This window comes from Dipodomys merriami, unplaced genomic scaffold (assembly GCF_024711535.1).
Source record: "Dipodomys merriami isolate MVZ:Mamm:240054 unplaced genomic scaffold, mDipMer1.0.p SCAF_121, whole genome shotgun sequence".
Lineage (NCBI taxonomy): Eukaryota > Metazoa > Chordata > Mammalia > Rodentia > Heteromyidae > Dipodomys > Dipodomys merriami.
Genome location: NW_027202505.1, coordinates 3,319,082 through 3,343,536, shown reverse-complemented (window position 1 = coordinate 3,343,536; position 24,455 = coordinate 3,319,082). Strand labels below are relative to the sequence as shown.

Genomic DNA, 24,455 nt, shown 5'->3' with positions numbered 1-24,455 from the left:
GAAAACTGTTACTTCCCACATTACAGGACCAATGAGGGAGATAGACTGCCTTACTCTTGGTACAATCACCATCTCCTTCCATATCTTAAATGATTGTAGAACTTGGTACCTTCCTAGAAATGATTGGGGCATTTGAAAACAAAGAAAGAAATGCATCCAGCTGCAAGTTACTAGATGGGAGCAAAATCACATTTCAGTTGTTTGTAGAGTTTGTAGAGTTACTTGTAGAGAACAAGCTATACTACTAAGTTACAGTGATGGCAAGAAGTGGGAAAGAGCAACAGCTGGGTCTATAGGCAGTGCTAGGTAAGCTGAACATCATGTGTCCATTACACGTGGCTTCAGGATTTGGAACAAAAGTAAAATAAAATAACTCATGCCTTTGAGTTCACAAATAGACCAAGACAAGTTGACAAGTAAACTGAAAAGATGATGGCAAAAGAGTATCAAAGTCTGCTCCCCTATACCTCCTCTCCCACTCTGTCCATGTCAGGGCAGAGAAGTGGAGAACGGTTCAGCTAAGTCCATCCTCCCACACAGGTACACCAAAGCCCTAGGCTCCAGGGATCTGAAGTTCTGAAAGAACCAGCCATTCTCTAAATGGGAGCTGAAGATAACTCAGGCTGACAGGGTGGGGTGGCCCTTCTACCAGGTGGCCTCAATCCCTCAGAGGCAGTCCAATCCCTGATGGAAACCCCTGGCCACAGCACCAGAGACCCTCCCTTCTTTAGCCACAGCTGGGAGCCAGAGGTTGGCAGCTCAGGGTCAATTCATGAACCGTAGCCCATGCTTTACAGCAGAACACCTGCCAAGGGTCCTCAGTAGACCTGGATACTCCTGTGGGATTTACTGGCTCTGGACAGAGAAGCAATGTAGCTTTCCTGGAGCTGAAGGATAAGTAAGTTCATAAAGGTAACCTCTGTCCTTCATCACTTCCTGTCTATCTTCCTCCTCCTCCTCCTCTGACTATCCCTTTTCTAAGTCAGTCTCTTTTGCCTCAGTTCTCTTTGGTCTTGGATGATAACTGGTACACTGGATGCTTTCCCCAAGGAACACACCTGCCCCTTCCCCCAGGCACTCAAAGCAGCAGAGACTGGTCTCTTCCTCCACAGATTGTCCTGGTAGTCAGCAGCACAGAGCAAAGGGACACCTGGTATGCTGGAGGCCATCTGCATGTCACTGAAAAGGCCAAAACAAGGTCTTACTACACAAGCCTTGTCTTAGACATTGACTGTGTCTCAAAGGCACTCCAGGTTGGAACACCCACACAGAGAGAATGACTGTTGCTGAGCATTTCAGGCATAAAAGACAACTGTCTTCTTTAAAGTTTACAAAATATATTCTCTATCATTCCCAGCATCCTCACTACCATGGTGATGAGCCAGAGATCTTATCCTCCTAGTCATTCAGTCTTAACATGGCTACTGATCCCCTTCCCCACCTCGAGGTGATCCTCTATAGGGTGACCAGGGAGACAGCATTCTGCAGAGAGTATTTCTGGACCAGGGTCTGCCTCTGTGATCAGAGTTCAAGTACAATCTTCCAGAGAGTGGTAAGGGGTAGGGTAGGTGGCCTTTGAATCTTACTCCCAAGCCATCCTTGACTACAGCAGGGCTTTACCCAGAGCCAGAGGGCAAACATTGTGAGCTTGGCATAGGGTCTCTGTTGTATATTCTTTGTCTCTCTTTTGCTTTTTGCTTTGCAACCTTTTTGAAAATGTAAAACTGCATTTTTAGCTTGAAAGGCTTTTTTTAAAATTTAATTTAATTTTATTTGTGAACATACTGTACAGAGGAGTTACAATTACATGGGCAGGATAATGCGTACATTTCTTACCAAGCATTGCAGCCTCCTCCTTTGTTTACCCTTCACATCCCTTCCCAGCCTCCCCCCCCCCGCCCACGGACGTTGTAAAGCTCGTTTTGGACATGACAACTTGTACTTCTCATTGTTGCAACAGGTCCACCTGTATCCTTATAGAACTGGTTTTCCCCCATCTCCTCCACAAGTTTGAAAGGCTTTATAAGAACAGGTGGTAGGGAAAATCAGCAATGCAGGTTACAGACCTGACTGACAAGAAAGAGCTGTACCATCTTGTACTGGTTGTCATCCATCAGCCTCCTCCACCATTGCTCTTATTTTGGGTCTCCACTCGTGCCTATCTACCCACTCACTCACCTCAGGCTTTCTACCTGCACAGGGCCTCAGGATGACTTCCTTGTTGCATGCATTCCATTGAGAAAACAACATTTATTATGTAGATTGCTGTTTTAGCTCCCTCAGGCTTAATCTTGAAAAGCCCAAGGTCCAGTGGCCCCTACTCTGCACTGTGAGGTCTTCCCCAACCTCATTCATGCAACCCTGTTCACCCACCCCGGCCTTCCCAGTAAGAAAGTACTACCGAGTCATTGACTTAACTTGGCCTTTTACTGTTGTCTCCTGTGCAGACACAGAGAACATGGCACAGGGCATGGTTAAGTCTTGCCAGCTTTGTTTCTAAGCAAAGCCAGTATCTCATTGCCTGGACCACACCTACTCTCCTCTGGACCTTGGCCACAGTGTCCCATCTGGTCTCTGTCCTTCTCCTCACCCTTGAGATGGGGAAAAGCAAATCTCTGGGCAGTGAAAGTAATTCATCATTATCATTGAGGTCTTTGCATTGGCTTCCTGAATCTTACCCCACTAGCACCAGCCACCTGTCTGGCTTCACTGACCACTCTCGTGGGATAATATAGACTCAAGCTATAATGGCCTTCTTCCTTATCTTGCTTTGTCTTGGGCTTTTTGTTTTTTGTTTTGTAGTGTGAGAGGTTGAAGCTAACACTTTATGCATGCTAGGCTCTGGTATTCTATCACTATCTAACCAGACTCCCTAAGAAGCCATAGGGTCTTCCTATGGAGACCAGACTGGACTCAAACTTGCAATCCTCCTGCCTCAACCTCCCAGTAACTGAGATTACAGTGTGTACCACAAGTGGTATTATCTTCCGAGCACAGATCACTGCTCACTACCAATAGTTTATATACATTTTTAGTGGGGTTTTCTTGGACTTGGTTTTCTGCTTTTCTCACTGGAATTTAAGCTCCATCAGACAGAGGCTTTAACTTCTGCAATAGCATAGCTCAGAGCAGTGCCTGAAACAGAGTAGTTCCTGCACAAATTTGCAGATTTGTGCAAAGAGGACAAGGTAGCCTGCTGACAGTGAAAGGTAGCCACCTTGCCATGGATTACATAAGTAAGCCCTCCACCTTCTGTAGCTAGATAGACTGACAAAAGACTCTTGGGAAGAGCACAGACTCAGATGGCGCACACACGCACATGTGTATGTGTGTGTGTGTGTGTGTGTGCGCGCGCGCGCACGCATGCGTGTGTGTGTTCAGTCCTAAAAGAGCAGTAGCAAGTGCAGATTGCAACTGAATGAATACATTCTCCAAGAGGAACAAGAACAACAAATGATTGCTTTCAGCTTACAGCACACCTGCTCATGACACTTCCAGCCCCCCACACCACCTCAGTGGGAACAAAGAAGAAGAGAGAAAGCCTGGGCCACAGCAGCAGGTGTCTGGGGTTCAAACCTAAGTACTGAGGTTCGTAAGTGCTCTTCTGGGTATGGCATTACCCAAGCCTCAGCTTTCTGAATGGCTCCATGAGTCCTAATGCTTATTTCATAAAGTTGTGAAGCATCCATAAAAATACTTCAAACAAAAGTCAAAAGAAAATCCGGGCCAGGAGCATGGGTCAGGTGGTAGAGTATCTGCATGACAAGTCCAAGGCTTTGAGTTCAAAATCCCAGTAACACAAAAGAATAACAGTGAAAGCATGCTGGCTGTGATCAGTAATTGCTCAAGAAATAGCCATTCCCATCCTTTCCCTTTGTAGATGAGAAAGCTAATGCTCAGACTGTCAAATAATTTTCCTGAACTTGGGAGGGCTAGCTCCCAGCAAAGCTGGGATTCAACCCAGTGGATTTTGTTGGTGTACTCTTCCTCACCCCCAACCTGAGCATCCAGCCTCCTTCCTCTTCAGTTTCTACACCCTACTGACTACTGTGTCTGTTGAACAGAGGCAGGTGAAACACTTCTGCCACACTGCTTACTGAAGACTTCAGAATGGGACCATTGTGAACAACTGCTTATTCTTAAACATAACCCCTTCAAGAGATCAGTCACCTCATGTCACTGAGAAAACTGAGTGTCACACTCAAGGGGCTTACACACCAAGCAAATTCAATTCTCAATGTTGCCAAGAGATACCAACTGGAGGTAATGGCCACAGTGACCTAAAGCCTCATGAAGCCTCACCCAAGCTCCAACATCAAGGACACAGCCAGGATGGAGAGAGTCACACACTCCAACCAGACTGATTGCTCCATGTAAAGGGGCACAGACATTCAGCAATCTTATCTAGGAAGTCATTTTTTTAGTAAAAGAACTAGGGAAACATGTTTATTATCTCAGTTGTGATGATGGCATCATGGGGGTATGTATATATCCAAATTCATTAAATTGTATACACTGTAGCTTTTGTATAGAGATTAAGTAAAGCCGAAAACATCCACTTTTTTGTGCAGTGAAAGTGCTCCTTCCATTTGCTTTCATCGTGAAGCTGATAATCTGTTGTTTCTAGAGGAAAGGAAATCAGACATTGCTGCAGACATTGTGAGAATGGAAATTACTGAGGAACAAACCTTTTAGGTGACATACTGGGAGACAAACAATGAGACAGCCTAGACAGTGTCTGAACAGATTTGAAACAAAACAGAATGTACATGTGACTGCAAGAGGAGAAGGCTTTTCTTAGGGTACCAATCCTGAGACAAGAACCTGAGATTGCAGATGTTTGTGGATTCCCAAATGTAGAGTTCCTGTGACTCCAGGAAGCGAGGAGGCTATAGTCAAGACAATCACTCGCACTCATTCCCATGCTGACCTGGCTAACCTGCTCAAACCTCAGACAGTAGCTGAAATACTTCTCCAAAGACTCTTCCCTCTCCCAGTCAGGGTGATTCACTCACTGACTCATTGATTCAACCAGTGATTACTGAGCTCCTACTATGGGTACATTCTCAGCATGACTCTCTCATTTCAACTTTATAATTACATAATGATATGCACAAAACTCTGTCCATCTCATTAGATTATTGCTCCATGGGGACAGAGATGTTAATCTGATTTGTTTGTCATTTTACCCCCAACACCTGACACAGTGCCTGCATTGGAGTACAGTTTCATTCTGCAAATAGTTTTTGAATGGATAAACTAATTAAAGCATTCAAAAGTCTTGTTCATACGCTGAAAGTCCAAATGTACACTGCTGTCTACCTTAAAGATCTATAATTAATGTTCCAATCAATAAGACTTCCAAATTTAATAAATCTTTGATAAAGGAACAATCTATTTATGAGCTTACTAATCAAGGCAATAATATGGAAGACAATAGAAAGTTACTTTCCAGGGGCTGGGAAGGTGGCTTAGCAGTAGAGTGCTTGCTTTGCAAGCATGAGGCCCTGGGTTCGATTCCTCAGCACCACATAAACAGAAAAAGCCGGAAGTGGTGCTGTGGCTCCAGTGGTAGAGGGCTAGCCTTGAGCTGAAGAGCTGAGGGACAGCGCCCAGGCCCAGAGTTCAGGCCCTACGACCGACAAAAATAAATAAATAAATAAATAACTTTCCACTGTCCACTAAAGGACACATCTGTAGGTATAAGTGGATGTGTGACAGAGGCAGATTAAGGTGGTAGTTAATGGGATTGTCGGTAGAGCCAACTTGGCCAGATTAGTTCATTCTTGATTCCTCTAGACTGGCCAGCTATGTGACTATGGGCAAGCTACTTCATCTCTCTGTTTTATGGTCTCCACATCAATAAGTTGAGAATATGATATCGACTTCAGATGATTTCATTATAATTAAATGAGTTAAATATGATCAAGGTGTGTGTGTCTGTATATATATATATATATGTATATATATATATATATATATATATATATATATATATATATATATATATAAAATGAAAATATAACAAAACCCCTTATGTTGTGTAATGAAAATGATCAAATGAGTTAGTACACATGAACTACTTAGGAACGGGTCTGACACATGTGAAATACTCACTAAATATTGGTTATTTTATTTCCTGGAACCATGCAAACAAGACTGGCTAAAACCAAACAGTTGATATAATCCCTAGGCCTCCCTAAACTGTGGTCCTCCCAATTTTGTTTCCTTACATCTCTAGGGATGATAGCACACACCACTGTGCTTATCCATTGTGCTTCCTATGAAACTGGGATAGAAGAGCACACCAACTTGCCCAGCCTTGGTTGAGATAGAGTCTTTCAAACCTTTTATGCCAGGGCTGCCATCCCCCAATTTCTGCCTCTCAAGTAGCTAGGATTACAGTCTTCAGCCAGCCACATGGATCTATATCAAGAACATAAAAGGAAGAAATAGATTCATTAACTTCTTTTATTAAAAAATCAACTTCATTGAGATATAGCTTATACACAGTAAAATGTACATGTGAAGCAAACAATTGGATGGTTTGTGACCATTTTTTATGTATCAGGCAACCACTACTTCAATCAAGAAGTGGCAACATCTTGTCCTATTTCCCAGATACCAGAAATTTCACAGTACCTCTTTGGTTAATCCCTGCTCTTACCTCTCCTCACTCTACTCCAAGGCAGTCACTGCTCTGACTTTCCTCCACCAGTCAGTTTCGCCTGCACTAGAACTTTCACAGCAATGGGAATGTACAACACGTACTCTTCATATCTGGCTATGACAACCCAGGCATGTTACAGCAAACACCCACAACTGTCCCTCTTTATCTCTGAGCACTTTCATCCAATGGATGCACTACAAGTCTCCTGTCATTCCCTAGTTGTAAGAATGTGGGTTATTTGAGGCCATTATGAATAAAGTTGTATAGACATCTATCTATGGCTAAGCCTTTGTTGTCAAAATATATATTCATTTCTCTTGGGCAAATACCTGGAAGTAAAACTACTGGTCATAGTTGTATATGTTTAGCTTTGTAGGAAAAATGCCAGGTTTATCTTGAGTAATAGAAAGCATATGTTGATTTACTCCTAAAGGATGGATTAGGTTTTAAAAAATAAAAGAGGAAATGCACAGCTGTATCCATGAACATGCTGAAGCTGTGGATCCCCAGGCAGAACTCAGCCCTGGCTGGCTAGACACTTCTGCTAGAAAATGACAGTCCCCAGAAGTCCTCTTCTGGGGCTGGGAAGGTGGCTCAGTGGTAGAGTGCTTGCCTTGCATGCATGAGGCCCTGGGTTCCATTCCTCAGCACCACATAAGCAGAAAAAGCCAGAAGTGACACTGTGGCTCAAGTGGCAGAGTGCTAGCTCTAGCCTAGCTAGAGCTGAGGGAGAGCGCCCAGACCCAGAGTTCAGGCCCCACAACCAACAACAACAACAACAAAAAATAGAAGTCCTCTTCTCCTTCTGCCTGTGGGGGAAGTTCTGTCACCTGTAGTCTTTTTTAGGAGAGTCAGGACTTAGAAAGCACAGATTGTTATTTTTATATACAAGGCAATTTCAGAAGACATTAACTTGGAGATAGATAAATCCAATCTTTTAAAAACATTTTCACAGATTTGATATTTTCATGAAGCTTTGTCTTGATTTCTTTTCTTCCCCTCACCCCCTTTTTTTCTGATACTGGGGCTTGAACTTAGGGCCTGGGTACTACCCCTTAGCTTTTCTGCTCAAGGCTGATACTCTGCCACTTGAACCATACACATAGATCCACTTTGTGTGTGTGTGTGTGTGTGTGTGTGTGTGTGTATGTCTGTGTCTGTGTCTGTGTGTCTGTGTGTCTGTGTGTCTGTGTGTCTGTGTGTGTGTCTGTGTGTGTGTGTCTGTGTGTGTGTGTCTGTGTGTGTGTGTGTGTGTGTGTGTGTGTGTGTGTGTGTGTGTGTGTGTGTGTGTGGTTAATTGGAGAAAAGGGTCTGATAAACTTTCCTGAATGGACTGGCTTCAAACCAGATCCTCAGATCTCATCCTCCTGTGGGCCAGGATTATACAGATGAGAGCCACCAGCACCAGACAGCTTGTCTTGATTTTTGAGAGATAATCCACTCTAAAATCCTTTTGAATTCCCCACAACCTTCAGAGATAAAAGGTGAGTATGATCATACATCCTCAAAGACAGGGTTTCTCAGAGCTTTGTGTCTTTAAAGAAGGTAGAAGCCAGGAGGCAAAGAGAAAATGATCAAACTTCAAGTCATGGGAAAGGAGGCTCTCCAGGGGGAAAAAAAGCCTCTCAGAGCTCCCAGCCCAGTGCTGGCTACATTCTGGAGCCAGTCCCCTGCCACAGGACCTCTTTCTCATTCTCCCTTCCTTCTCCAGAAAATGCTGTCCAGAGATGATTTGGAAGGTGCTATAGTCTCATGCCTATCTGTATAGCATCAGTCAGGCCAGCAGAGCCACCTACTGCCTACCTATACTTGGGGGGAGGGGGAACATTATGCCTTGCCTTCATCTCAGAACCTTTCTTGCTTGCTTAAATGCAGCCAGAGGAACCTCTATAATGCTTTCCACAACAGTGTAGTAGAATTCCTTTTTGGCCACATCCCTGCCAGCATTTGTTATTTTTAGTTTTCTTGATAATGGCTATTCTAACTGGGGGTGAGGTAGAATCTCAATGTTGTTTTGATTTACATTTCTTTTATGGCCAGCACTGTTGAAAATTTCTTCCTGTGTCTACTGGACTGTAATTGTATTCCTGGGCATTTATCTAGTAGAACACAAACAAGGCAAAACTAAAGCTACCAGCACAACCATGTTCATTGCAGCATTGTTTACCAAGATATGGAATCAATCCAGATGCCCCTCCATGGATGAATAGATCAAGAAAATGTGGTCTATACACAATGGAATTCTACTCATCCATCAGAAGAATGCTATTGTACCATTGTGAGGAAATGGAAAGACCTGGAAAAAATTATATTAAACAAAGTAAGCTATACCCAAAGAAACACAGGTTGCATGGTTTCCCTCATTTATGGTAACTAGAGTATGCCTATAAATCTGCAAGTAAACACACTGGAAGGTGAAATAAAAAAATACACTGAGACATGATAAATTATTCAGGTCTCTAGGCATTCACACAGAGAGACCAAAGGAGGATATTCTTAGGAGAAGATCACAAAGGCACAATAGGTATGAGCATTTGATCATAAAAAAATAATATTTATCAAAATGAACTCCAGGAAATGGAAACAAGAGGGTTTCTTTCCTTTGTTGCTGTTTTTGTTTTCTTTTCCTTTCATTTCATTTGTTCATTTATCTGTCTTTGGGAGGGTGAGGAAGGGGGTACAGAAATGGTGGGACAAGGGGTGAACAAATGCAGCAGTGATACTCACTAGACACTATGTTGAAATGAACTATACAACTTGTGGGTGGGGACAGGAGGGAAAAACTGGGAGAGGGTGAAGGGGTGACATTGTTCAAAAAGAAATGTACTCTTTTTCTGACTTATGTAACTGTAACCCTTCTGTGCATCACCTTTACAGTAACAATAAAGAAAATTTTAACTCCTACAAAAAATAACTTTAAAAAAAACAGCCATGGGCTGGGAAGGTGGCTCAGTGGTACAGTGCTTGCCTTGCATGCATGAGGCCTTGGGTTTGATTCCTTAGTACCACATAAGAAGAAAAAGCCGGAAGTGGTGCTATGGCTCAAGTGGTAGAGTGCTAGCCTTGAGCTGAAGAGCTGAGGGACAGTGCCCAGGCCCAGAGTTCAGGCCCCACAACTGACCAAAAAGAAAAAAGAAAAAAAGCAGCCAGAAATACTGTACAGCCAATGTGCCATCAAGTTCCCTCAGCACTGACAAGAAACTCACAAACATGATCTTTATTCTCCCTCACTGGGTTTTAAAAGGAAGCCAACAGCTATAAGAAGAAATATAGTGGTTTGCTGAGACTTCACTGGGATATTCCCTCCAATCTGAAAAGCAAAATAAAGGCAGAGAGATTATTGGGTGATTTCCTTTCATTTGGAGATCTTTGCTTGGGTCAGGATTGGCTAGCTATATTGTTGAACCTTCAACAAGAGAAGCCTTCCTCTATCAAGGCCTGATGCTTCTGCTACTCAGCATCATGGTATGTTGGGAGGAGGACAGACCTTCACAGGGTCAGAGCCAAGAGGTAGGTTTCAGAAACAAGAGTGCTAAGTGCTTCCTGCCCGCACAACACAGGCCCAAACCCCATGCCCAACACCCCGAGCCATGGCCTCTGACTCAGGGCATCTCCTGCAGGGTGAGGAGGGCTGGATTCCAGAAGACACAGAGCGATTCCCCGTTGGGGGTGGGGGGTGGGGCCACTGACAGGGACCTAAATAAAGATCATGGCAGAAAACAGCCAGAAGGCACTGCAGAGGGCCTTCAGTCTGGTTTTACAGATGAAAACACAGAGATGATGAGGCCCACGGGAAAGGAAAGCCTCCATTTCTGTCCTGGCCACCTTTTCCTTCCCAGGGTTTCGGCCCCAGGGCAAAGGACATTTCCATCTTGTTATCCAAACCCAGAGCTAGAAACTAACCAAGTGCCAGTTAGTCAGATTCTTGCCAAGTCTATCTGCTACCCTCTTCACCTGAGTAGAGCCCATTGGCCCCAAAAGACCACAGAAGCAGCAACTTCCGTCTGTAAGTGGTCAGTGGGACATTCTCTCAGTTTCCTCTTGACCTTGAGCTTCAGGACACCCCAGCAGCACAGCCTCCTCGCCCTCCACCTGCCTCCATGCTTCTCTTGGGCTCTAAGAGTCATACATGCTGGTCCTTTCACCTAGCATCCACCCTGCCATGCCACAGGCTCTCCCTGTGGAGAAAATGCATTCCTGGGTAGGGTACAGCCCACCCCTACCTCCATTCTGTCTCTAGGCTGCAACCATTTCCTTCTGAGAACTTAAGAAATATGTATTATGTACTTTTTGTTTTTATTTATTTGGGGTATTAGGGGTTGAACTCAGGGCTTCCCACTTGTAGACAGGTACTCTACCACTTGAGCCATGCCTTCAGCCCCAGGACTACTTTTGAAATGACTATCAGGTCCACTGGAATACAAGTTCTACAGCATAAGAACTAGGTCTGTTGTGGTTCTCCATAAGTTGGCACTCACTGGACACTTCAAACACATTTGTCTAACGAATGGCTGGGAATCGGTTCCAGGGAAGCAGACCATTTCCTGCCTGGAAAGCATCATCTCCACCCTGAGCATGTAGCACTCCTACCTTGTTGGGAGGGGCTAGATTAAATAGTTCTTTCTTTTAGGAAATGATCATAAGAGTAAATGACATCTGCCAAACTAATTATAATGACAATCTTACACCATTCTCCAAAACATTTTTGGAATTTTGTGCATCTCTAATACCCTCAATTGGACAATGTTTTGAGAGTCCTAATATCAGGCTCCAAATGACTGATGAGGAGACATAGATTCTATAGTCAGACCCCCTGTCCAGAGTTCAAGTCCAGCTCTGCTGCCTGGTAGCTATGAGACTCTAAGCAAGTCCTTTAGCCTCTTACTTGCTTTGGTTTCCTCATCTGTGAAGTAGGGATAATGCCAGGACCTGCCACAGAGGACTTTACTATGAATGGAAAGAAGAGTTAAGATAGATTGTGTCTGATGCTGGAGATAAGAAGGCAGCACATGTGAAGAGAGTGAGCAGCTCACCCACCCCAAAGGGCACTGCACTACAAAAAATCAGCCCAGTCACGATTCTGCTTTTGTAAATTTCTTGCATTTTTGGTTTAAAAACAATTTATTGGTTTATTGTTTATAATTTTATTATTTATAAGTTAAATAAAAGTGCTACAGTGGAAAAATTTTTAAAAAGAATAGAACAAGCACATATATAGTGTTTGATGAACATGACAGCTGTCATCACTGATTGCTATATTGTCATTAAACCCAGTCTCCAAGTCCCCACAGCGAGGAATTGTTTCTCTTTAATCTGCCTTCTCCCAACATAACGTCTTTCATTGTTGTCTGAATATTTCTAAATCAGGCCAAAATGTAGCACTTGGAAAACTCTCCCACTCCAGCCAACAAAATCACCAACCCTCAGGAAATACATCCTTTCTGGAGAGAAATGCTTCTAAAGTACAGTTACATCCTCTACTTTTTAGCCAGTTCTGAGATGGGGGTATGGTCATGGAAACATGGGGTGCTGTGTAGCCCTAGGAAACCATCAGACTGAGTCTGGGCATACCCAGTCCAGCCTCCCCTACCCATAGTGCTCCCCACAGGACTCTCAAGTCCTCTGAGCATCCCTGTCCACATCCCTGACCTCATCCTATGTGCTGAGAGGTTACAAAGACCACAAGGAGTCCAGTGATCACATGCTGCTGTCTCTCATATTTTCTTCGTTTCTTCTGTGGTTAGTAGTATTAGCATTCACCCTGGAGAAGGCCTTAGGGTAGGTCTCCAAGCAGAATTCTCCCCTGTCCAAGCTCTGCCAACCCCCTCCACGGAGGGAATTCCTCTTTGGCAGAGCTCATGGGACCCAGGGGTGAGTCACTCAAGAGGGCTGCCCCGCTGGCCTCTGTGTAGCCATGAGGCAAGGCAGCCTTTGAAGCGGTGATATTTCTGTGCTGGCCTTGACAAAGACACCATTCTCCTGACAGCTACACACACCGGCTTCAAGTAATTCTAACTGAATTCTGTTTCCCACTCACAGAAGACCATTTGAAGACACAAAACTGTATTTGTGCATGAGTTCTAACCTTTCATCTACAGTGTCAACTCCATCGAATTTCATGTTCTGTGCCAGGTTTGCCCCTCTGGAGCTCAGACCCATTGTCCTCGCCCATGGGATAGCATTAATTGCTTCTTAATCTGATATGTAAGAACACAAAAATTGTGCTTTTATATATGGGGTAACCCTATATTAATGAAGTAACCAGGTGATATTGCCATATATGTTTACATTACATGATCATGTACAACATAACTATCTGCACTTCCTGTTGGCAAAAAACATATAGCATTCCTTCTTCTAACTTTTGGAGATAAACAATGCACAATTCCTACCTAGAGTTGCAACAACACACCACAACTTCTTGCTCCTAAATAATCGCAACCTGATTCCATTGATCAGACTCTCCTGGTTTCTTCCTGACTACTGACCTTGCTAACCACCATGTTACTCTCAATTGCTATGGGATTAACATATATACAAATATCTATATAAATGTTATGTATAACATACAATATCTATAATACAAATACAATATACTATATATATGTATTCTACGTATATCTGAGATCATCATTTTTATATTCCATATGTAAGACATATATACCACATGGTATATATACCATATCTGAGATGGTGTGGTACTTACCTTTCTATGCCTGGCTCATTTCACTTAACATAATGACTTCATTTCATCCATGTTGTTGCAAATGACAGGATTTAACTTTTTATGGCTGAAGAGTATTTCATGTGTAAATATACTCCATTTTCTTTATTTGTACTACATCCATCAGTTGATAAATTACTTATGTAGTTTCTCTACTAGGCTATTGTGAACAGTGCTGCAATGGACATGGAGGAATAACTCTTTGGCAAACTGAAAATAAGTGTTCTTGGGATCTGCACCCAAAAGTGGGACTGCTAGGTCATAGGTAGTTATATTGTTTTGTGTTGTTGTGATGGAAGCTACATACTGTTTTCCACAACGGCTGACATTCCTACTGACAATGGAAATTCGCACCAAATCTTTCTGGCATTTACCTTCATTCAAATTCTTGCTCAGCTATGAAAATATCTATAGGCTGTGTAGTCAATGGCTCTTATTAAAAGAGGCCCATATTAACTAATCTTATCAAGTCAATATTAATAAGGCTAAGAATAGGTGAGAAAGTGAGTGAGATTCCTTTTATCTTTAGTGTTATTCATTATCTAGAACCTGAAATTTAGATCAGTACATCTTATTTTTAGAGTCAACAAAGCTATGTGACTCCTAAACTAGTCCTGAGCTATATTTACACAGAAGTTGCACTATTACATACAAAGTAAAACTTAAAAAGAGAGAGAAAATAAATGTACTCAGAAACATTATTCTTACATTTGAGACTTAAAGACATAGACATAGACATATACATATAATCTTACAATTCCCACAAAACCTAATTTCATTGGTAAAATAGACCAGGGCATCCTAACAAATTGCTTTGAAACCATACAACTAACCGCCTTTTTAATTAATCGCATATCTAGCAATCCGCAGCCATGAATGAAACATTATAGGCTAGCCCTGTGGAGAATTTAGGTCTCTGTCCCACAGAGTAAACAATTTGCAAAACTTTGCTCTATGACACATGAAAAACATGGCCCTCGCTACCAACTTGAAGGATATTCTTCAGGAGTTCATCTATATTGTCTCTCCCAAAAGTATATCAGAGACCTGCAATGTTTCATTGGAAGCAAACCCTTGAGCCTCAGAAAGAAATAATTTCACAAGGAAAAGAAAGAGCCAGATTACCTCTGAACAATCATTTCATTAAATCTGTGTGTGATATTTGGCCATTTTGTCTTGGTTTCCAACCATCTCTGCAAGTGATAAAATCTACATAGCAGGTGGGGAGAGGGTAAGAAAGAAAATATTGATGCTCCCATACACTCATGCACATGTATACACACAAACGTGTGTACATGTGAACACATATGTACACACATCACAGGCTCTAAATTCAGTAAGTAGGAGTGAAAGATAAACTGACCTAACCTAAATATACAAAAGACTCCTCCTTCTAAGCAACTGCCTGCCTTCCTCCCTTTCTTCCTTCCTTCCTATTTCCCTTCCTCTCCTTCCCTCTGCTTTTTTTCTCTCTCTTTTCTCTCTTTTCCCCCTTTTTCTCTCCCTTCTTCCCCCTTTCCTTCTCTGCTTGCTCCAAGAGCAAGGGACAGTTTATGAGTGAATTCAAGCAGCTTTTCCCTTTCAAAGCTGAGAATATCCTCATCCACTCTTGTCTTATTTTTAATTTTACTTCCCAGGTCTTCCTGAACTTGTGATCCGTGCAGGATGCAGGCATATGGAGTCTTTTTGAGCCCCTCCTGGAAATCAACAGATGAATAAGGCCCAACCCCTCACTGTCTTGTCAGCCTAGTGGGAAAACATAAACTCCAGGATTAATGTGGATCACAGACTACTTGCAGTACTACTTGCAGACTACTACTGGTCCCATGTGTCTGAAGGTATGTATGTACCTGGAAAAGCTCCCTCTCAAGCCCAGTGATGAAGGATAGCCTCTACCACCTGGCCAGTATGTGCATTCACCACAGGAATCCAGGCATGCTCCTCCTCACCAAGGCAGATCTCACAGGAGATCCTCAGGTTCTGTAAGAGTGGGTTTCCCTGGTTCACCCTGCAGCTCTTAGCTTTCCACTGTGGCTGACACCACAGGGTTGCTTGGTTGCATACAACCTTCCTTTCTCTCCTCAAAAATACCAGAACTTTCTTCATCAAAATGAACCAACCCTAACTGTATCTCCTCTTATTATGGAGCAGCGCATAGCACACCTCAAATGGAGCAGGAACCTCCTGGTCCAATGATCTCGCCTTTCAGACAGACCTTCCTTCACTGCCAGCCTCCAGTGAATAGCTCTGTGCTCTGTGTCCCCAGCTCTGCACCCCCCCCCCAACCTGGAAAAGTACAGCTGACTAATTTTCGGTACTTCCACACTGTGAGAACTCTGTTTCTGTTTCCTCTATTTCCTCTTAAGAGGAACATCTAGGTTTGTTTTATTGTTTTGGTTTTTTTTTTATGTTTGCTGTCAGAAAAAAATTAAGGAAGTTTGTAGCCCAAGGAGAAAAAGGCAAAGCTAACAGTGACTACTGTAAACCTACATGCAGCCACCACTGTGCACCTGGTGTGGTTCTAAGTATTTCATATATTCAGACTAGTAGGCTTTCCCAGAACCCTATGGCTGGATATTACTATCACCCCATTTTGCATACCATAAAAGTGAGGTCCAATGACGTGAATTTCAAGGGGAACTTCAGTCCACAAGTGGCAGAGCTTTGATTTGAACCTGGGCAATATGGCTGGGATCAGGGAAGGACACCATGAGCTGACAAGGCACCTGCCCCCTACATTCAGTGCTGACTGAGCTCAAGGCAAACATTCAAGATAAACTATCTTTGTGCCTGTTTACTGGGTCCACATTGACCTGTCCCCTCCTGGAAGATCAGGGTAAGCGAGGGAGAGGCGAAGAAGGAAGATGGGGACACTTGGACAGATTCTATTTTCATTTTACAAAAACGCTGACAACAGCCAGAGCCCTAGATTTCAAGAGCAGTGTCAAGGCTCCAGACATGAAGCAGTTGTCTGAAAAAAAAAAAGGCAGATAAGAGAGGGGGAGGGGCTCCCTGAGAACTGCTTCAGACCCAGAGCTAATGGGAAGGCAGAGGGTAAGGAGGTATCTGAGCAGCTGGCAGCTCCAAGGGCTCCAGGCAGGAGTCACTAGCAACAGGCGTCAGAAGGTTGTGGATGTACAAGGGGTCACATTCTCCAGTGCTGAGACAGTGGCATTAGCTCAATTTCTTGATGACCACATTGAGGTTAAAGACCACCTATTTTTACCAGTCTTTGATTATCAAACCTGGAGAGTTGCTATGCTAGCCTCCCTTCTTAGAAGTGCTGAATGACTGGATCTCATGATGTGAGTTGCTCACATTCTAGCCCTCTGCAAAGAAGATCTGGCTTCAACCATGGTCTTGGTCCCTGGGGAGCAGGGAGGAAGGCCAGACCATGCTGGCTTCATGATAACAAAGATGGTGGCAGGGAAGACACCAGCACCAATGATCAGGATAGCAAGCACTTATGCATCACCTAGTCTTGACCTGTCAAGACTACTTTTGTGCTAAGTGCTTTCTGTGTGTGATTGCACTTGTTGGGTTTTTTTTTTTTGTTTTTTTTTTAATTTGTCGGCCATAGGGCTTGAACTTTGGACCTAGACACTGGCCCTGAGCTCCTCAGCTCAAGGCGAGTACTCAACCACTTGAGCCACAGTGCCACTTCTGGTTTTCTGGTAGTTAAATGGAAATAAAAGTCTGCCCAGGCTGGCTTTGAACCGCGATGCTCAGATCTCAGCCTCCTGAGTAGCTAGGATTACAGGCGTGAGCCACTGGCACCTGGCTGTGATCGTATTTAATCTTCACAGCAGCTAGGACAGGGAGATGCTGTGACAGGGAGGTGATACCCTGACATCCACCCTACAGATGAGGAAGCAGAGGAGAGAGGTGGCATGTCTATGGCAGGCGCCATGAAGGACATCACCATAGTGTCCAGTCCCCTCTGATTCCACAACTTCATGCTTGACTGTTCCTATAAGAAAAAGCTTGCAAATGTACTCATTACCTTGCTCATGTAACTGTAACCCCTCTGTACAGCATTTTTACAATTTAAAAAAGTATATATAAGAAAGAAAAACCTTGCTCTGGAAGCTGATTACTCAAAATTTCTGATCAATACATATGCAATCGGTTCCAAATATTCATTTGTAAAAGTTTCCAAAAAGTGTAAGGTCCCATTCTTGCCACAGTAAATATAGTATGTTGAATATAAATCTAGTCCTGGGTTATAAATAGATTCATTTGGGACTATCTCTTAGCTATTTGCCACAAAAATCTATTCTTATTGTACAATATTTTAGATATATTGAAGATGACTGTAGACTAATCCCAAGCCATGCTCTGAAACTGAAGTATTTTTTTAAAAAAGATTTAAGAAAATCTGTTCCATCCATATGTGCCTTCTTCTTATAATATTTCTATTGAAATGATTCAGGTTGGTAGAAAATTTTACTATAGTCAACTAGCAATGGTTTTCAGTGATATCTATAGAACACAGAAGAGTTGATAAAAGACTGGCATGTGTAATCTTAACTACTCAGGCAGCAGAAGTTTGGAAGAATTCAGTTCAAAGCTGGCCCTGGCAAAAAGCTAGAGAGACACCATCTCTGCCAACAAGGTAGACATTGTGGTAGATGTCTACGGTCCCAGCTCACAGGAAGCATAGGTAGGAAGCTTATGATCCAGGCTGGCCTGGGCAAAAACGCACGACTCTATCCCCAAAATAACTAAAACAAAAAAGGGGTTGAGGGTGTGGAAATCATCTGGAAATCACAAAACCTTGTACTAGAGAAAAAAAGACAAGAAACAAGAAAAGGAGCAAACAAGAAACTGAAAACACAACAACCCAACAGAAAAACTAAAATACCCAGGCCCTGAATCCTAAGAGTCTAGTTTCTCACAAGGGGCAGTCAATGTATTTTTTATCTTGTGGCTTAATGTTTTTGAAGATTCATTAAATCATAAAAATCCAAGAAACCCTATCTCACTCCCAAAGCACACTATGTATTTTGAGGAATGTGTCTCTTTTCTAAGAAACTGCTTGATTTTTCAGGAAGTGGCAAAGCAGCAGGTGTGTTCCCATGACTAGCCAAAGAAACCAAATAAACGTTCCACTGGTGAACCTGTTTCTCTCAGATAAACAGCTGCACGCTGCATGGAGGAGGGAAAGGAACCAGAATTCTGTCCCTACGTTGTCTGCCTGGCACTTCCACTTTTCTGTTTCAATTGAACATGGAGGAAGCTGGCAGCCTACAACCCTACTGACTTCAGTCTGTGGCTAGGGCAGTCCCCAAACTCTACATGGAGTGGTTTCCACATCCCAGATCCCATGACCACCTCCAGGTGGTCATGGAAAAGTGTGGCTCAACTGAGAGCTGTGGGAGACACAGATTGCCCAACAAAGAGACATCACTACAGTTACTAGCTAGGCTGGAGAGGTGGGAAGGAGGGAGGACTTATCACCTTTTTCTTCCTGTGTCTATGCTTCTCCCACCATTCACCTCATTGTCTGTACCACAGATGTTGGGCTCCTAGAATGCCACCCTGGGAGCCTCACAAGCACCCAGGAAAAGATAATCATTGTTCTAACTGTAAGGAACATCTGTTGAGCCAGGTGTGTGGGGATGCACACCTGTAATCCCAGCCCTTGGGAAACTGAGGCAGGAAGAACTAGGAGTCTGGGGCCAGCCTGAGCTACACAAAGAGACCCTGTTTCAAAAAAAAGAAAGGAAAATAAAAGCAGAGAATGGACTGGAGGAAGGAATGGTATGACTTTCCATGTGGAGAGGCTCTTGCTAAAATGCTTGGCCTTGAAGTTTCACAGGTGAAATAGAATTTGCTCTACGGTAGCTTTGGTTTCTGTGTGGTAAGCAGGGTTAAAAGTAAGAAAATAAATTAATTAAAAATACCAAAGTGGGTCAGAGCTGAAGTGGCTTGCTGGAAATTCCAGGCTAAGATAAGATGCTGGCTAGGAGAAGGAAGCCAGCTGACTGCTCAGGAGGTCTAGAGGTTAAAGCAAATGCCTAGCTGAGATAATCTGGGAGACACCAATGTAAAGGTGTTCCCTGGCCCCACAGACAAAAGCAGGGGCAGAGTTCTGCAGATGAACTGGATGACAAGGGCAGGAAAGAAACAGACTTGGCAGCCTTTTGTTATCCTGCCACTACAAATCTACCAGGAAAACTGCCCACAAAGATGGTGCGGCTATCATAGCCAGCAGCCAGGCTCTAGTGCAGTGCACGAAGCTCAGCCCTCATCCCTCACCTCCACTCCCAGCTATGCTCTCTTATGCTTCTTCTCTCAAGCAGCCAAAGAATAGGCCATATACAGTCTCTCATGAAATTCCAAGGAGACTGGGGACAGCACAAACACCACACAGATGACAAAACAGAGAACTGTTAACTCCCATGCAGTCATACAAGTAATAAGAGGAGAACCAGAACTCATATTTTGAGCCCACTTTTCGAGGGCTGAACACAGCCCTGAGTCCCCTCAGACCTGGGCCTGCCCTTCCATGCCTGTCACAGGCAGCTTAAAGCACACAGATCCAGACAGCATATAGGGGTGACCAGAAGGAGAAATGCTTCTTTCTAGAGACCATCTTGTCAGAGTCTTAGCATGAACTCATACCCACCCTCAGCTAGCTCTGCCCTGACACTTCTGTTAATCTAAAACCAAGTGAAGAAAAAATTTCAGGGTCAATTACCCAGAAGAGAGTCCCTGGGATGATTGGGTGAGTGGTTGATTCCAGGACCCATCCCAAACCCATAGATTCAGAATCTCCGGGAAATACTGGGGCCCAGGGCACTGACATTTTCTTTTCTTTTCTTTCTCTTTCTTTCTTTCTTTCTCTTTTTGAAAATGTATTTATTGTTATTGTAAAGGTGATGAACAGAGGCATCATAGTTATATAAGTCAGATAAAAAAATTCTTTCTTCTTTTAAAATGCCAGAAATAGGGATTTAACTCTGAGGCCCGCACTCTTGCTTGGCTTTTTCCAGCTTTGATCAAAGCTGGCCCTCTACCACTTGACCCACAGCTCCACTTCTGACTTTTTTGCTGGTTAATTGGAGATACGTGTCTCATAAACTTTCCTGCCTGGGCTGGCTTTGAACTGTGATCCTCAGGTCTCAGCCTCCTAAGGAACTAGGCTGTCAGAAATGAACATGATTCTTACTCCAGTTAATATGTAGCTTCCCCAGGATTTCCCAGGAAGACAACTCCTCCCCATCCCCCAACTCTGAAATTACAGTGATACTTAAGGTAGAAAATTTGGGTGTGGGAATGGAAAAGAATATTTTTGAATGCCTGCCCTGTTATTTGTACCCTGTAAACACATCAATGTTATTGACATGTGAATGAAGGCCCTCCCCCAGCATTTTTCTGTGCATATAAACACAGTCATGGTTTGCCTTTTTTTTTAAAACAGTATCATTCCAGACTAGCTGCCTGGAGGCCTGCTCCTCTAGCTCACCAAGAATGAATGCATGAAATTCTGCCACCTGAGAAGACATGAATGACCCCACATGCATGTGTCTTCCACATGCAACATTCCATGGCTGTATCTGATTCTCGCAAGGTTTTGCAGAAGGTGGGTGGTGGAGGGGTTGGGGGAGGGAACCTAGAATCTGAACATGGGTGAGGGGAGGGGATTGGAAACTTGAGTTTCTGTTGACTCTGCCCAGTCCACCAATCTCAGAAGGTTACCCTTGGGACTGGGCCAATCCCAGCACCATTAGATTTGAAATATACATTCTGAAGGGCATTGGTAGTGCTGATAAGTATGACAGAGGTCATCAGGCCCATCCCCCTCACCTACAAATAAGGAGATGAGAATGGGGAGGGACTCTACTGCTGTTGGAGTCTAATGATGTCTCTCTGTCCGGCACAGGCTCTGCCTGGGACTGGGGTGGATCACCAGTCCTTGCCCCCTGCCCCCAAGAAGATGGGCAACAGGTGAGGCAAGCCCAGCTGGGGGTAGGGTCTCAGAGCCCTCTGTTGTAACCACTGGCCCAAACTTTGATTTTCAGATCCAACAATGTGAAATGTGATTAGGGGGAACTTTGCTGGAGAGCATCCTGGACCCATCTGTGGAATCTCAAGGGCATCAGACACTCACCCTCCTGGCAGCCTTTAGTACTATTCAGGCTCTGAACCAGCTGAGAACCAAGGTCCAGTTTCCTATTGCTTAAGAATCTATTCTGGCCTTACCCTACCTCAGGCACAATCTCCCCACACAGTTATCACGTGGGAAACTCAGCTAGAAAGTGAGTGCCAAGTTCCACCCACTCAGAAATTCCCTTGAATGTGCTCAGTCATGTGAACTGCATTTCACTTTCCAACTCTACTCCCCTTTCTGACTTGGGTGGGTTTTGGCTCCTCTCGGATTATTCAAAGCAGGACACCATACCTGAAACCCATGGCTAGCAAACATGAATGCTGTTCCTCTTTCCTTCCCTCCAATCCTTCCTTCTCTTCCCTAGGCACAAGATCTCCACACTTCCAATATAGCTTATTGGAAACCCATGATGACTATGAATTGGATCTTATTCTTCCCATGCTGAAGATGAAGAGCTGGAAGGTCGCTGTGGAAAGCAAATACAGAAGCTAATGACAAATGCTGAAAAGGCTTCAACTGGCCTAGGACCCTTTCAAGGCCTGGCCATATATTTTCAGAATTGCACAATACTTTTGTGGTTGCAGTAGGAAGACATTTCTATTGCAGCTGGCAAAGAGCAAGGGCCCCTTTCTACCCTGCTGTCTCCCCCACCTGCCACATCTTCCTGGAGTTCATGAAAGGAGTGTCACAATGGCTATAGGCATTGGGATATGTCTAAGTGAAAGCCAATTCATGTGATATACTCAGTTTCCAGGTAGTGGGATTTATATCTGTGGCTCACAATGACTTGATTGCAAAATCAAATTATTGCTCACTGTTCCCATGGCTTACACCAACTCAGTGACATCCAGGCTCAGAGGTGCAGCTGCTGGCCCCTGAGGAGTGAGAGAGTAAAGGAAGAAAAACAAGGGCAAAAATAGGCAGAGCAGAAGCTGATCTATAGAAATCTTCCTCTGATCAGCAGGTATGAGGAACTGCAGGAGAACTCAGTTTCCCGGATGCCTACTCAACCTGGGAAGTTTTCTCTTGTGAAGACTGTATTTGACAATATAACAAATACAGTTATAAATACACCTGACATGTTGCTCACTTTCAGTGAGAATTATGTAACATAATTTTTTAATCAAAAATTCATACCCACATTTGTAAGACTCAAACCTAGAGCTCAGTAAAAGAAAAAAAAAGGCAATTCCTTTGAAAAACTAAAAATAGAACGACTATGTAACCCCGTTACACCACTCTTGGGCATACACCCCAAGGAATCCAAATCAGCCTACAATAGAGTCACCTGCTCACCTGGGTTTACTGCAACCCTGTTCACATCTAAATTACCTGGGTACTCACTAGTGGGTGAACAGGATAATGTGCCATTCTATCCCTGAATGATAGGAATATTAGTTAGCCATAAACTTCTGTTGTCTGCAGGAAAAATGGATGGAACTGGAACTCATCCTATTAAGTAAAGTAAGCCAGACTCAAGAAGATAAATTCCACCTGTTTTTTTCCTCATATGCAGAATCTAGATGTTTTTAAAGCAGGAGGTACCGTTTGAGGGGTAAGGGGGCAATAGCAGGACAGAGGGGACAAGAGGACAGGAGGGGCACTAAACATGACTGAAGCTTATGACAAACACTAAAATGACATTATGAAACAGTATTTTATACAATTAACAAAAAAACTGAATCTTAAAAAGTGGATGGCTACTGGGTGCTGGTGGCTCATACCTGTAATCCTAGCTACTCAGGAGGCTGAGATCTGAAGATCATGGTTTGAAGCCATCCCGAGCAGGAAAGTCTGTGAGATTCTTATCTCCAATAAGAACTACTCAGAAAAGCCAGAAGTGAGACTGTGGCTCAAGTGGTAGAGTGCTAGCCTTGAGCAAAAGAAGTTCAGAGAAGCACCCAGGCCCTGAGTTCAAGCCCTAGGACTGGTGCGCATGCGCGCACGCACACACACACACACACACACACACACACACACACACACACACACACAAAGTGGATGGCTGAAGTCATCTCTTATGAACTTTAGCTATCAATCATAAAGAACAAAGTTTTCAACCATGTTAGAAGAAAAGCAAAATTATACTTACAGTCTCCCTTTAAGAAAAAAAAAAAAAACCACAAAATCATCACGACAAAGCAAAGCAATCATCAGAGTATTCACCTAAACATTATTAAAGGAAAAAAGTATTACAGAGGTTAGGAAGGCAAACAAGTAACAATAATATTTTGATATCTTTCTGTACACTACAGTTTGTGATTCACATCAAAATTTTAAAACTCATATTGGATGGGCTGGGAAGATGGCTCAGTGGTAGAGCGCTTGCCTTGCATGCTTGAGGCCCTGGGTTCGATTCCTCAGTACCACATAAGCAAAATAAAAAAAGCTGGAAGTGGCGCTATGGCTCAAGTGGTAGAGTGCTAGCCTTGAGCTGAAGAGCTGAGAGACAGCGCCCAGGCCCAGAGTTCAGGCCCCACGACCAGACCTCCCCCCAAAAAAATAAATAAATAAAATAAAAAAATAAAATTCATATTGGAAATGATTGCTCATTCCATATAAATATTCATTATAGTACTAACTCTATATTTGTATATTATTGTTGTTGTTGTTGTTGTTATTATTATTGTGGTACTGGAGTTTGAACTCAGGGCCTTACGCCTGCTAGGAAAGCACACAACCTCTTGAGCCATGCTTCCAGTCCATATATGATTTTTCTCAAAGAAAAATCCCTAGGCTCAGGAGCACCTTATTGGGAAAGACTTTTCCTTGTATGTTCAAAGCCCCGGGTTCTGGCCCCAGAGTATAAAGCAAAATCTCCCCAATTGCATGCATTAAAGTCTCTACCTTTATCAGTCCATCCCAAGGGGTAAGAGAACTTCCTTAGCTAGGAAGTGGCAATCCAGGATTAGGCAACCCCTGAACCCTGATATCCCATAAGCAGC

The 24,455-nt window shown here is 43.4% G+C and overlaps 1 protein-coding gene across 10 annotated transcripts in view; it reads right to left on the bottom strand.

Moving 5' to 3' along the window:
- The window catches only part of Hivep3 (HIVEP zinc finger 3), a 405,958-nt gene that overhangs the window by 261,108 nt on the left and 120,395 nt on the right, over positions 1-24,455 (bottom strand). For 3 of the 10 annotated variants that reach the window (XM_070017191.1, XM_070017188.1, XM_070017190.1), the window contains one exon: positions 6,348-6,426. The exons of the other annotated variants lie outside the window; for them this stretch is intronic. The gene's annotated coding sequence lies outside the window, so the exon portion shown is untranslated. The remainder of the gene's footprint in view (positions 1-6,347; positions 6,427-24,455) is intronic. 10 annotated transcript variants of the gene reach the window in all.